Raw genomic sequence first — 9,237 nt, 5'->3', positions numbered from 1 at the left:
GGGAATTTATCCTTTTCTCTCAGTTCTTGGATTTGCTAGAATAAATGTGTGGCTATGCCTTTTCGGTTATTCTTTTTTCTTGCTACCAGTTGTGATGTGGTTTCATACTTGCAGCTGTGTGCTTGTCTCCCTGTTTTATCCCAGTAATGGCTTCTGCGGTTTGTTCGTGTTGTCAAAACTCAAGTGTGAGATCTCCTGATTTTTTTCCTATTGGTTTGTTTGTATTTCCTTAATTTTGATAATCACATGTCTGATTTCAATTTTTCTGTTAACTTTGGAGTTCGGTTTTTCTTCATCTTGTTCCTTCAGTCGTCCTTTTAGGTGCTTTCTTTTTTGGTGTTTTTAAATATTGGAAATGCATGAATTTAACCCTATATGGTTTCCCCATAAAATGTTTTGGCATCCTCCTCTAAGTTTCTTAGAATTCCTTTGTTCATGGCTCTTTCTTCTTTTCCTTTGGATTTTCTTTCTTGCATTCATTGTAGTTCGTGAGTGTGTTGTGTTTTCCACTTTTAGTGTCTGGCTGTATTTCCAATTTGAAAGTGATATCTTCCTGTTTTCATACCTTCGTGATGATAAGTGCACCGGATAGGTTTTGACTTCTCTTCCATGAAATACGACTGGATTTGGACTCGAGCTCATGACCTGTGATAGACGAAGTTAGGTCTGCAGCTGGGAAGAGCATATCTTATTGTCCTCAGAGACGCAATCTTACTCATGGATCCCCAAAGTTCAGGTGGTCTCGAATGCCCATGTGGACGTCTGTTATTCCTTAGCACCTTCCCATCCAGATAATCTGTCCTGTGCTTAACCTGGATATCATAGTTGCCAACAGTATTGGATAAAAGTCGCCATCTCCATTCCTGTGTGTTCATAGGCTTCCAACGTTTAGATACACCCTTGTTCGTGGTGGATGTGTTGGCAATTCTTCCAGGTTTCTGATGTTTTGATGATCCATCAAGACAAAACACCTTCCACTTAGCTTTTTTCTCTCGAAGGCATAAAATGACTCTCGCTGACTTATGCACAAACACTTTGGCTCTCTTCTCCTTAGGAATAGCATAACCTACGTCTTCCCTGTTTCTTCACTTGCAAGCTATGAGTATCTTTATAGTCGAAGGAAATCTCCTATGGGCAACAGAAGGACGAGTCTGTTTAATATTTGCTGTTTTCTTATGGATGTTTCTATTTTTTTTTTTTTTTTGGAATTTCAACCACTGTTACAAACTGTTTGTATTGACGGGAGACTTTAGTCCTGAGTACTGAATGTATTATTGATAGGTAATAGTTCACTTTCTCATTTCGGTTGGCTTCTGACTTGGATTCTATTTGCCTTTCACCTATATGGTATTTTCTTGGGGTTTCTTCATTGGTACGATTCCTCGCTTCCTTCCCATATTTTGCATGTCTTATCTTTGTGTGTTTGCATGTGCATGTGTTAATGCTGTGTGGTGTGTGTGTGTTTCACATCACAATTATTATTAAAATACGAGAGAATGGATTTCGGTCTCTGGTGGGTAGCAATTCAATTTGACATGCCTTGAAATCTCACATTCCATCAGTTTCAGGAAATCTCCTGCAAGGAATGTCATCTCTTGTCCTTTCAAGAATCCCGTGTTCTCACAAAACGGCCTTCCAACAAACAGCACCATTTGAATTCCTCATTAGAGTCATACTGTTTGTCCCAATACCCTTTCTTTTTTGTATGTTTCTTGACTGTCATGAGTTAGTAAAATCGTCTGTTTATTGTCTTTCTGAGAATGATAGATGTGACAAAGTCTAATGCTCTCCGCAAGACTGCCATAAGAGACATGTGGAAGAATTCCTTCTTGCTTATGTCACAGTACAAATTGTGGTGACATGAAGACAGTGAGATGGTAGTAGTGTCTAATAACCTCATGCTTCTTCAACCATGAAGGCAACAAAAAGATGACCACAACAACTGCAGTGGGGTGGAAATTGACCTGAAGCGTACAAGGTAAACTCCACAGCGAAAGAGAACGGAAGTTGCAGAGATGATGGGAGAAGGTTGGAGACATGGCTCAGGGGAGATTTGGTTGGTTAGTGGATCAGAGGGCTGGAGCCCATGAAGAGGACCAAAGCACAGGAGAGCAGGGCACACTGGGAACGCACAAGGAACCTGTTTCCCAGTGCCGTTCACTGTGAGACGCAGAGGGTCTGAAGGGCACGAGTACTTGACAACACAAGTGTTGAGGGCTGAAGTTTTCCTATCAGCAGGCTTGGCAGACATCAACTTGAAAGAACACCATCTTTTTCCTGCATATGACACCAACAAGCGACCAGGAGCAGACAGCCTGGAGAGAATGATCAGAGAGAGACAATACCAAGAGACGCAGTGGGAAGATGATGAGTCGTGGGAGTGATTCCATGAAAGGCAGTGTTCGTGGAGATGACTCAATGTGGACATAATAAATTTGGGGCTCTCGCAACAGCAGCATCAAGACAGAGCTTGGCCAAGACAGGTATGTGAGGACAGAGACTCCCTAGCCAGCCAACGCGAAATACCAACAGTGGAACACTTGGAGGACTGCCTTCCTCAGTCCAAGATGCTTAGTCCAAGGAGAACAGACTCTCCCATACGGGATGAGAAGAAAGCTTTGACCACATGTTCTCTTCTGAACACAGCATTCTGCAGGCCTGCGTTCTGCTGACTTGCTCGAATTTCTCCTTTCACAGGCACACCAGAGCCCACCAAGGTAAACCTCAGCATATTCAGCCCGGACCATAAAAACAACAAACGGCCGGAAAGGAGAGCTACTGCAAATGACTGGCCTCCAGGACAGGGTCAGCCACAACACAAACAGCAGTGGCATGCATGCCACATACACACTCACAAACACACACACACGCACGCACTCAACAAACCTTAAGGGCGAGCCCTGGGTCACTCACGGATCACTTCCTCCTAAATAAATTACCCTAGGTTAGAAAACAGAATGAGTTTAACGAATACAGATAGGTGACAGAGACTTAGATCCAATGCAAAGATGGAAGAATCAATTGATGCCGGGGTAAAGGAAGAAGGAGTGATTACGACTAGGCAGTCAGAGTGAAACCTCTACATAGAACACGCCCGATGCGGGATAGAAAGCCGTAGCCTGGATACTCGCAATACATCAGAAAACATAGGAGATATCAGAGAGTCTCGAAACACAGAGATAGAACTGATAAAGATAAAAACACCTAAAGAACTCCTGAAGAGAAGATTGGCAGGAGACTGGATGCAAAGTTCGGGAACATGGTAGAAGTGGAGGATCCAATTAGGAACCGAGAAGAACAAGCCTAGAAAATAAGGACGCAAATTCTAAGAGAGAAGGCAGAATGATGGAACATGATAGTGAGCTTAGGAATCTCTAAGGAAATGAAAGAGGTGCCTCTTGTAGGTGAAGTAAGAGTGAGAGAAAGAAAAGAGGGCTGATCCTAGGTTAGAGAACTCGGGGCTGGAAAGGACCCTCATCTGGGAGCAGAGAAAGTGGTCCAGAATCAGAGGCACAGAGGACTCCCAACACCTTCCACAGAAGCGGAGCACCTAAAGACATAGTGCCATTCCACCTGGAAAATCTAGGCATGGGAGTATTCTCTTTAGGCAAATAGGCATCGGAGAATAGTTTCTCCATAGCCCAATCACTGACTTCAAGAGGAAAAGCTATACCAGCTCTCGAAGCAGGCCGGATAGCTCAAGCAACAGCAGCCAAGCCAAAATCCTTATCCCCTGCCTTTCTGAACAATGACAGAGCAGCGGTTCTGTCTGGAACCAGGAGGTATTCAGAAGTCAATTGTTGGGTCCCGGGTTATGTCCATCAGTTCAGAGGCGGCCTTCAGATCAACTCATGATTCCAGGGCCTTGGCATTGACTCTGTTCTCAGGTTCTCTGCTCAGGGGCAAGTAAGCTTCTCCCTCTCCAGCTCCACCCCCTGATTGGGATCTCTCTGCCTCTCTGTCCAAACGTGCATGTGCACGTTCGATAAGATAACAAAGACAAAAACAGTGCACAATAATTTACTGGGGCCAAAGGATGTTTTATTGAATTTGGACCTAGGTTCCTATGGAGGGCAGCCAGGTATAGAGAACCTCCCACCATCCTAAAATGCCCGACCTTCGCTCGGAGCTCCCTTGTTCATTCTCCTGTCCTTTGCCTTCCTGGATCTCCTCACCAACCTGCAGCATCCGCTGTCTGTCATGCTGTACTGACCCCTTGTTAACACATTGTGCATCCTCTCGGGGCTCCATTGGAACATGCCCATTTCCCTCAAGAGGCACTGTTTGCTTATCGCATGTAACCATTTGGGGGATGGTCATGAGAGGGTGAAGGCAGGCTTGTGCTGCCACATATCCATGCAGTTACACAGAGGGTAGCTGATCCAACATGAGGGAGTGCTCAAGATTCTTCCACATTCGAATCTTCTTCAATGCGTCCTTTTGCACATACAAGTTGTCTTCCTGAAACGGGCACGGAAGTCTTTCAGATGGCTTCACTTGGGCTTGGGTCTCTTCCAACTTGCTCTCCGTTGGCTCCTGTGGACTCCAAGAACATGAGTCCGTCCTGGACCTAAGGTTCTAGGGTGTAGAGTCTGCTTTGGATGCATGGTCTTTTTTGAAGATTGGGAGGCCTTGTTGGCACCGTTTCTGGAGACCATCGAGGTACTCGTGTGCTTGCTGTGGAAGACTCCAGACATGTCTTTGGCACGGTTGCGGGGGTTCACTTTGAGCTTCCCTTGGGTGGCCCTTTTCCTGTTGAGATGCTCCATGATTTGGTGGGAGGGTCTCACCCTTACACAGGGCTCGGAATTCCTCTCCTGAGGCATTTCTTGCGATCTGTTAGTTTCTTGGCCTCTCGTGGCTAAGATGGAATGAGGGAACCTTGCCTTTCTCCGAGGTCCAGAGGGCTGGTGCTGACACTCACGACCAAATACTATGAATTGGGCCATTTGAGAAGGTGACACCGACTCGCTTCGCAAACTGCCTTGGTGAGAGACCCAGGTGGCTCCAGCGGTTTGGGTTGGCTTGGGGTCATCTTGGCCCACCCATGACTACTCCAGTCAAGTGTAGTGATCAGACCTGGGTTGATGAGGAGTGGTTGCTATGACCTCAAAGCTTTGTGACAACACAGATGCTGGCTTCACTGAAGCAGCTGTACCTCTACCATGACCTTGGTGTCCTATGGCTTTAAGTAGGAAGCCCCGGGAAGGACAGAACAAGAGCCCTCTGAACCTGATCAAGAACTCAGGATGTCTTGTGGTTTAATGTCCAACTTCCCCTTTCTGGAGACATAGAGGAAGAAAAATGACATTCAGTATACCTTCCTTTAGGCCAACATATCCCCGGAGATGGCAAGGTGTTCTTTTACACTACAATTTCTAGATATCTCAAGAAAAAGTGAGGCCTCGCGGGTATAAGCAGCTCTCCGTGGGGTTTGTCGTCCTGTGGGTGAGAGCGTACTTTGTCAGCGTCTTTTGCTTATGGGTCAGTGATGACTAAGGTACGGAAAGTCCCTTTCCGAGGTAAAAGGTGAGGGCATCGATATATGGTGCCGTCTGTGGCCTCATCTCCTAGTGTTCTGAAACACGCGGCTAAGGGATGAGGCCTCTGTCTACCTGGCTTTCCCTTAAATACCTTTGCAAAGTCTTTGAGGAGAGTGATATTCTGCATCTGAGCTAACTCTCAATGAAGAGGCCTGGACCGAACCCGTTGTTATTATTAGTTAACTGTACTTGTTGTGGTAACGGGTATAGACATGTGGACCAAGACTTTAGTCAGAAAGAAAGGGACGGCCTATACCGAAGGCTTGCAAGACCCATTCGAGCAGACATTTGGAGTGAGCCGCAATGCCCTTGCAAGGACTAGTGGATCAGGAAGTTTGGGTCCATTTCGGCACCACAGTAATCCTCTGCCGACGAGTGAATGAACCCCTGGACCTTCCCATGACATGAATGTCCCATGCCCTGCTGTTGGGAAATGGAAAAGGCAAGCAGACAAAGGGAAATGTCATATGGCTACCCACAATATGTGCCTCGGGAGGAATACCTTGGCCCACTTAAGGAAGGGAATAATGAAGGGCAAGAAGTCAGAGAAGGAGACCCACCAGGAGTGACTCAGGACTCTGAGAACCAGCTGACGGTTACCGAAAAGAGAACTACTTAATGGGTGGTCAGAAGTTGTGGCATATATTAGGAGGAGCACTAGGACGTCCATGCAACTAAAGCATCCGTGAATACTCTGTCAAAAATGGATGATGGATGATAGGCAGGCTTTCTCAACAGAACAGCAACAACAACATCAATTCATAGGAAAACAATGTGGCCCTCTCAAAACCAAAGGAAGTCACAGGGAGAAAAGGAAAGAATTATATTGTTTATTATCTTTCCTTATTGAAATGACATTGGGTGGGTTTCCTAAAATGTCCTTCTTTGAATTGGGTCTTTATCCTTGTGAATTAGGTTTACCCGCCTCTTCCATCTCTGGATTTTATGAGTGGACATGACAATGCCTTCACTAAATACCTAGAAGAGTGGCCCAGGAAAATGATCTTTTAGGCCAACCTTTCTCCAGAGATGGCAAAGTTTTCCTATTTCCTCTGAAATATCTAGAGATATCAGAAACAACAAGGCCTCTTGTATATCATCCCGTCTCTCTGAGGTTTGTCATCCTTTGCATGAGAGAGTGACATTATACATTATAGCTAATCCTTAAGGAGGAGCAATGGTCAACACTCCTTGTTACCATTATTTATCTCTACCTACTGTGTTAATGGGTATAACCCTGTTGACCAAGTCTCTTTAATCAAAGGAAAATTAATGGCTTATATCGATGGTCTGCAAGGCTTACTTGAACAGAACTGAGGATTGAGCTGCTATGTCCTTGCAAAGACTAGTGGATAAAGAAGGTGTGGTCCATATTGGCAACAGAGTATTCCTCAGCCATTAGGGAGGATGAACTCTTGATTCTTGCACTCGCATGAATGCCACAGGACTGGGTTTGTGAAATGAAATGGGCAAGGAGACATAGGGAAATATCATATGGCTTCTCTCATATGTGCCCTAGGACGAATACCACGGCCCTTAGTAGATAGAAGGAAAAACTGAAGGGGTTAAGTCAGAGAAGGAGACAAACCAGGAGTAACTCAGAACTCTGAGGAATCAAGCTGAGAGTCAAGGGAAAAAGAGACATGCAGGGAATGAGGGAACGGGCTAATGGGTGTTGAAGAGTTCTGGCATATCTTAGGCGGAGTACTAGGTCATATATGGAACTGAAGCATCAGTGAATACTCTGTCAAAAATGGATGATGGATGACAGGCTGGCTTCCTCAACAGTACAAAATAATACAAAAACAAGGTGGCCCTTTCAAATGCAGGTTAAGACAGACAGAGAAAAGGAAAGAATTATATTTTTTTGTGTTTAATTATTGAAATGAAATATAATTTATTTCCTAAAATGTCATTATTTGAATTGGGTCTTTATACTCGTAAAGTGGAGTTCATCCACCTCCTCCATTTGTGGAATTGATGAGAAGAAAATGGCATTGCCTTCTCTAAATGTCTAGAAGAGTTGAACAGGAAATGATTTGCACCTCGCCATCTGTGTGTTGACAGGGGTTTGATTACTGCTTCAAACGCTTTAGTCACTACTACAGAGCTGAGATTTTGTAGGTTTCCTGACCTAATCTTTGGAGTGAATATGTGTCTTGGAATTTATCCTTTTCTCTCAGTTCTTTTCTTTTGGGTTTGCTTCATTAGTGCTATTCTTCACTTCCTCCCCATCTTTTGTGTGTCTTATCTGTGTGTGTGTGTGCTGAGTGTGTTTCAAATAACAATTATAATTAAATTGATGGAGATAGGAAGTCGGTATTTAATGGATAGCAGTTCCATTTGACATGCCTTGAAAACTCACATTCCCTCTCTTTCAGCCACATTTCCTACAAAAAAATGTCATCTTTTGTCCTCTTTGATAAATACATATTCTCTCAAACCTGACCTCAACAAACACCACATTTTGTGTGCCTGGGTATTATTTGTCCCTTTTTCCCTTGCTTTTTCATATGTCTCTTGACAGTCATGAGAGAGTGAAATTGTATGTTATTTGTCTTTCTGGGACTGATAGATGTGACGTAGGCTAATGCTCTCCACAATTCTGCCACATGAGGCAAGTGGAAAGAATTTATTCTTGCTTATGGCTGGGTAAGATTCTGTGGGGCTTTTTCAGGACAGTGAGATGGTAGTAGTGTCTGGTAACTCCAGACTTGTCTTTATCCAGGAACACAACAGGAAGATTACCACATCAACTTCAACATGGCAGAAATGAACTGGAGCCCACAAAGCAAACTCCATAGCAAAAGAGAGAATAAGTTGCAATCACTATGGGAGAAGATTGGAGACATGGTTTAGGGGAAAAGTGGAAAGTTGGTAATTCAGAAGGCAGTGAGACAATGCAATGGGCAAAGCCACAAGAGATCGGAGCACACTTGGAACCCACAAGGAGTACGTTCTCCAATTCCATTGATTCTGACCATCAGGGGGTCTGAATCATACTAGTTCATGCCAACAAAGGGCCTTGAGGCCTGGAGATTTTAGATCAGCAGCCTTGGCATATCAACTCAAAAGAACACTGTATTTCTCTGTCAGAGAACACCAACAAATAGCCAGGTGAAGACAGCCTGGAAACCACGATTAGAGACAATACCAGGTGACACAGTGGGAAGATGGTGGGTTCTGGCTGTACATTAGTGAGAGGCAGTGTTCTTGGAGATGATTTGATGGGGGCAAAAGAAATTTGGGGCTCTCGCACAGGCAGCATCAAGCCCGAGCTACTGGCCAAAGACAGGTTGGTGAGGGCTTTAATTGCCTCTCCTGCAAACACGAAATTCTAACCATGGAACACATAGGGTACTGTGTTCCTCAGTCCAACTTGCTTCATTTTAAGAGCACAGATTCTCCCATAGGGGACTAGAAGAAAGCCCTGTCCACAGGCTGTCCCCTGACCACAGAATGCTACAGGCATTCATTCTGTTGTGAAGGTTGAATTTCTCCTTTCACAGGCACAACAGATCCCACCAAGCTAAACCTCAGCCTATTCATCCCAGACCCCAAACACACCAAAAGGCTGGCAAAGAGAGCCTCTGCAGATGACTGGTCTCAAGGATAGGGGGCAGCTATGATACAACAGCAGAGGGCATGCATGCCACACACACATACCCGAGACTCCCTCAAGGGCCAGCCCTTG

Source organism: Mustela nivalis, assembly GCF_964662115.1.
Source record: "Mustela nivalis genome assembly, contig: HAP1_SCAFFOLD_211, whole genome shotgun sequence".
Lineage (NCBI taxonomy): Eukaryota > Metazoa > Chordata > Mammalia > Carnivora > Mustelidae > Mustela > Mustela nivalis.
The sequence above is the reverse complement of the archived record's forward strand: the minus strand, read 5'-3'. Positions refer to the sequence as shown.